We start from the raw sequence: 6,000 nt of genomic DNA, 5'->3' as shown, positions 1-6,000 counted from the left end.
ACCAGAGGGTGAGGCTATTTCTACTAAACTCTTAAACTGTAGAGTCAACATGACTCCTAAACTGACTTCCTGGGTTCAGAGGGCCAGCTGGACGTAACCCCAGTGGGTCAAAGAGACTGGCCAAACCTGAAGAACAGAGTCCTGGTCAAGTAGCTCAGATTTAGTTAAGTTTTGTTTTTATAATACTGAAAAATGCCTCACAGATGTGATTCATTTTAATGAAATTTAAGTGGAATGCAACAGAGTTGAGGTTCTCTAATTTGTAACCTCTGAACTACTTTATGAAGACGATAATATCTTTTACTGTATATCACTGTTCTCATTTGAAAAACAGATTGCCCCTCTGTTTTTAAATTAATATTTTAGTTGCTTCTTCAAAGGAGGTGTACCATACCCTTATTTATAGGTAATAGATTTCTTTTCAACAAGCCAACGATAGCATTGACTTTTTTTTTGCAGCTGCATTCAAATATTTACTGAGTATTTTTTATAAACAAAGTTGGAATCATTATGCTATATATGATTTTGTATTATTTTTCTCCCTTAACATTTAAAATTCTAGAACATTTTCTTATGTCAGTCAAAATTTTTATTCATATTATTTTGGAAGGTGGATAATGTTCTGTAATACAGATATAGATATTTAACAGTTTAAAAGTTTTCACTCTTTCCTTTTATTATCCATATTCATAACAGTGGGGGAAATCAGGAAAATCTGAATGGTAATACTGTTTCGAATACATTTGTTCATAAATCTTTCCAATAAGTTATTATACTAGGTCAAATATCGATAGTTTACATTTTTTTGTTTCTTGTTTAACATCTAAGTAATTTTCAAATGATCGTATTATTTTAAAGTGATTGGGAAAGTTATTTAACTTTTTATACATCAGCTCTTTCATCCCTAATACAGAAATAACAATAGTACCTATTTCACAAAGTTGAATTGATATATGGAAAATAATTAGCACAGTGGATGTAAAGTATTTAGAATGGCACATTCTATATAATTGCTATTTTTGTTATGTTCTTACCAACAATGTACATTAACACCATCTTTTATTGGCAAGTTTCACAGATTTTTCTTTTATTTTATATTAAAAAATACTAGTTTAGGATAAAAGCTATTCCCTTTTTATTTGTACTTCTTTAATTACTAATGCAGTCTGACTTTTCTTGTTGTTGTATGTGCTTAACTCCCTTATATTCTTTTGTATGAATTTTATTCATTCTTGAACTGGATTGTCATTGTTTTTCTTATTAATTTTATGAGGTCTTTTTATGATGAGCCTTTGCTGTCATTTATGTTACAGATATTTTCCTGGTTTATAAGACAGCATTGGCTTTGCTCTCGTTATTTTTGATTGTGGGTCAGAGAGGACTGAGATGGTTTTGGGGGAAAAGTCACACTTGGGCTGCTTGTTAAGTAGAGGTGAATGGATTTTGCAAACTGCAGGGGCAGTGACTGTAGTTGGGGAGGAAAACTCCTACACCAGGGATCAGAGACCTCAATTTTGCTGCACAATTTTCTCCCTTGCATGAGCTAGTTAACATCTCTGAACTCCAATTACTCATCTATAAAATGGGCTGTTGTTAATAATTGCAGCGTACCCATCAGTATCAAATGGGTTAGCACATATTTACTTTCTGCATAAACTAAACAAACTTCAGTGAAACTGTGAGCTTGCTCGGAATAGGCTTCCTTTCCCTCGCGTCCTGGTTAGCTAGATATGCAAATATCAGCCCTATTGACCTTCTGCTGGACCCACCCCACTTTGACTAGGTCAAATCTCACATTATTCTCTTACAGCACTACCCCTCTCTTAGTTGGAACACTCAACACAGTTTCACATTTACTTACGTGACTACTTCGTAAATGTCCACTTCTCCCTCTAGATCGCAAGCTCTGTAAGGGCAGAGACCGTGCTCTCCCGCCCCCTCACCATCGTGTTCTACATGTTTCCTAGTTCTGAATAGACCCTTGATTAATATTTCTTTAACGAAGAACAAGTGGTTTGGATATACATGAAAGCATCTCAGAGGGCATAACAATGTAAGGGACCTGCAAAGAAATGAGCGTGTCATGCTAGAGTGTTGATGAGAAGATAAGCACGTCTGGATTGGAAAGTAGTAGATGGAGGAGAGCCATGGGAGGCAGGACCGGAGGTGGGACTGGGTTGGAGTGCGGAAAGCCTTGGATTCTAAGTAAAGAGTTAATGAGTGAGACATGCAGTGGGGAGTCACTGAAGAATGATGAGTGGGTAAGGCATATAAGAAAAAGACTGGAGGCAGGGAGATCAGTTAGGAATCTTGAAATATTCAAAAGCTGTTGAGTACTTGCTTTAGTGTGCTACCAGTGGAATTGGGGAAAAGTAGGCAAATGTGAGTGCCATTTCTAGAGAAGAACTGACAATATTTGTTGGCATTATATGGTAGAGTAGGGTTGGGGTAGGAGGGAAAGAGAGAGACAGAGAGACAGAGAGAGAAAGTGGAGTCTCGCTACAAGTATTAGTTCAGAAAGGGGTCTATTAAATCATCCCAGGTAACATCTCCAGCTTTGTAGTTGGGGAGTTGAGGCCAAGAGGACTTGAACTTCTAATGCTACACAACATATACCATATTCATGGCAACTGGTAATTGTGAAGACAGTGCTCCTGAGTCATACGTATTGTGTCTCTTTACTCAGTAAGAAGGGAATGTGTCTCTGCTGGAAACAATGGAGGTGAGTTAGCAGGAATATTGTGAATTCTGTTTCGTAAACTTTAAGTTTGGAAAAATGGTGAGATAATCAAATGAAAATAGCAGGCAGTTTAACGTGTGGTGGGAGGGGAGATTAGAAGGGCAGTCGGAGTTGGGTTACATAGTTTTGACTCAGTGGCTTCAGATGAGCTAAAATTTTCCAGTATGCATTCAATTATTATCCCTTCATTTTCCCATTTTTTGGAAAAAAAAATATGATATTCATAGAGATTTCTTGAGCACTTACATATGATAAATGCTTACCCAGCATCTTATTTAATCTTGTCATGAACCCTATGAAGGGTTCTTATTGCTCCATTTTACAAATGAGAGCACAGGGTCAAAGAGGTCAAATAAATTTCCCAATGTCTATCATTTAGCAATCCTTTAAAGCAGGCTTCTCAGTCACAACACTATGAAAAATTTTGGATAGGTAATTCTTTGTTGGAGAAGGGTGGGAGGAAGCTGTCCTGTGCATTGTAGGATGTTTAGCAGCTTCCCTGGACTCTACCCATGAGGTGCGACTCAGTTTAACCCTCCAGCTGTGACAACCAAATACGTATTCAAGTATTGCCAAATGTGCCTTGGTTGAGTCAAAAAACTCCTCTATTAAAAATCTTTCCCAGAAATGTCATCCTTAGTTGATATAGTCTTCCTTTATACTCACATACCACTTACTGCCAAATTTTAAATGTTTTTAATTTTGTTTTATATACATCTTGTCTTCCCAAAAAGCTTATGAAGTTTTTGAAGATAAAATTTTTGCATTTAATTCAATGTTGGAAGCAAGCATCTTATACCTTTGTTCCCTCTTTTTCATTCCTTCTTTCATTTCCCCTCCTACCTTAGACCCTCATAATTCTTACCTAAACTGTTGAAATAACTTGGCAGGGTTCCCTGCCTATATTCTTCCCTCTTCAGATGACATCATTTGTTCACTAACTGAAGATTCTCCCTAAAACACAGACATGATAATGCATAAGTTTGCTTAAAACCTTACTCGGAAACACATCTTGGCCTAATATTAAAGGCATTCCACATTCCGATCTCAGTATTTCTTTCAAAAGTGATTTTTTATCACCTGTTTGTGTGTGAGCTTGGCTCGGGTCAAAACAAGCTGTTAACTGTTATGTCCTACTGCTTCTTCTCTTCATGCTGTTCCTGCCCTTCTTTCTCTCAGAGACTTTCAATTTCTTTCCATCCTTCAAAGCTATGCTCAAATATGAAAGGTTTACATTCTCTCTTTCTTTCCTCAAGCAGGAAGGGATCTGTCTCACTTTAGATCCGTATAGCCCTCTGTGAATACTGCTGTTATGGCTCTTAGCAATCATTTGTATCAGAATTAGGCATGTACATGTATGGTTTTTCCTTTTACTCTTTGGGTTTTAAAGTCAAACAGAATGGTGTTTGAATGCGATACTCATTGACTAGCCATGTCACCTTGGGCAAGTTACTGTAACTCACTAGTCCTCAGTTTTATTTCTTCACCCTTCAAGTGAGAATAAAGTAGTAGCTGTCCCCTAGAATTGTTTGAGGATTTAATAAAAAAGAAGAAAAAGTGCTTGACATAGAGCTTAGCAAATAGAAAAACTAGTAAGTATTCAGTATAAATTACCTACTAATGTTAAGAATAATCATTATTATTGTCAATTGTTTCTGGAATAGGCAGACTAAATTGATTTGTTTCATATGTTCCTTGGCGACAATGGGTGAGAGATTTACTTGTGAAGAATGACAAAGGAAGTGCCTGAAATTTAGTTACTTATTATAGTACTAATACTGAAATGGTATGTGCCAATAATCTAACCACCCAGTGGAAAGCAGCTTTTAGAAGGATTTTGCAATAGAAATTTAGAGATTTAGTGGATAATGAGGCCAGGCCTGCTGAGAGTACTCAGAGGAGCTGATTGGAAGGTTTCCATGGCACAGAGAGAATGCTGCGAGCGAGCTAAAGCAGATGGCACAACATCAGAGAGCAGTGGGTGGATAATGAGCACAGAGTTGAATGGGAATCTGTGGTTCAGGGAACATGAAATGAAACCCTGGTCTTTCAGTTCAAAGTTGACAGTTCCACTTGACTGCCAGAGTCTGTTTCTGTGCAGAGCTCAGTTTGTCAGACCAGACAATGAAAATTTGTGGTCAAAGTCATCACGAGGGGCTCAGTTGATAGATCCATCACAGATCACAGACTTAGGTCAGAACCAAGGCTAATACTCCCAGTAGAACAGGGAAGAGCAGGAAGAGGTGGGATTTTGTGGCTCGATACACCTGTGAGGAGCAGGGCAAACAATTGAGGAGAACCCCAGAAGTAGGATAAAAGAAGGCTATGATATGTGTAGGTGGCTGTGGCCACATACAATGTGTAGAACTGTAGTCATGTTTGTGGGCGGCTTTAAAAAACAGGGCTAACCCACATGAACTGATATTTGGGGGCTAGCTCCTAGAGGACAGGTAATTATAGTATTTACTGAGCAATTACTATATGCCAGCCACTGTGCTAACAGCTAAGTATGCATTGTCTTATTTAACCTACACAGTAACTCATCGAGTGGGTGCTATTGTCATCCTCATTTGAAAGATGTGTTAAGCAAGGTGCAGATTTTAAATAATTTGCCCATGATCACATATGCAGTAAGTAGCAGAGGGGCGATTTGAATCTACACTGTTTTTCTTTTCTTTATTTTTATTGCAGCACTTCTTAGTCACTAAAATCATTGGTGTTTAGAAGCAGGAGAGATGAGAGGCCATGCGCTCCGATTTTCTGATTCGACAGAAAAGCTAACTAAAGTTTAAAGTTCAAAGGCAGAAATCATTGCCCTAAGTTCCATGGGGAACCAACCCATGACAGAACCGGAATGGAAGGCTCAGACTCCCTTTATATTATGCTGTACTAGAGATGAGGCCAAAGTTGGAGATACAGGAGGGCTCACCCTACCGCCTAGCTTCATGTTTCTCTTGACTAGGACTGTGGTTGGCCCAGATCCTGGGCACCATAAACCTGAAGGAGCACCTGTGACACAAAATACTCTTTTATAATAAATCTTCTATTAGAAAAAGAATAAAAAATGAAATGAAATATAAAATTATCATAAGGCATGATAAATGAGATTAAAACTTTTATTTTTTCCACAACTTCATCTTCAAGGAATTTTCAATGAGTATCTTCTTGAGAATGTGATGCTTATTTAAGTCATTTCACAGAATAATTATTGTAATTTCAATGAAGGAATTGTGATATATATCACATGATCAAAAACGATA

At 37.6% G+C, this 6,000-nt stretch overlaps 1 protein-coding gene across 1 annotated transcript in view; it reads left to right on the top strand.

Moving 5' to 3' along the window:
* Window positions 1-2,674: 2,674 nt before the first annotated feature.
* SPINK5 (serine peptidase inhibitor Kazal type 5) overlaps window positions 2,675-6,000 on the top strand; it is a 118,146-nt gene continuing 114,820 nt past the window's right edge. The window contains exon 1 of the mRNA XM_036225013.1: window positions 2,675-2,722. The gene's annotated coding sequence lies outside the window, so the exon portion shown is untranslated. The remainder of the gene's footprint in view (window positions 2,723-6,000) is intronic.

The sequence above is a fragment of the Rousettus aegyptiacus genome, unplaced genomic scaffold (genome assembly GCF_014176215.1).
Source record: "Rousettus aegyptiacus isolate mRouAeg1 unplaced genomic scaffold, mRouAeg1.p scaffold_m13_p_7, whole genome shotgun sequence".
Taxonomy (NCBI): domain Eukaryota; kingdom Metazoa; phylum Chordata; class Mammalia; order Chiroptera; family Pteropodidae; genus Rousettus; species Rousettus aegyptiacus.
Note: the sequence above shows the minus strand (reverse complement) of the source record. Positions and strands in the feature narration are given on the sequence as shown.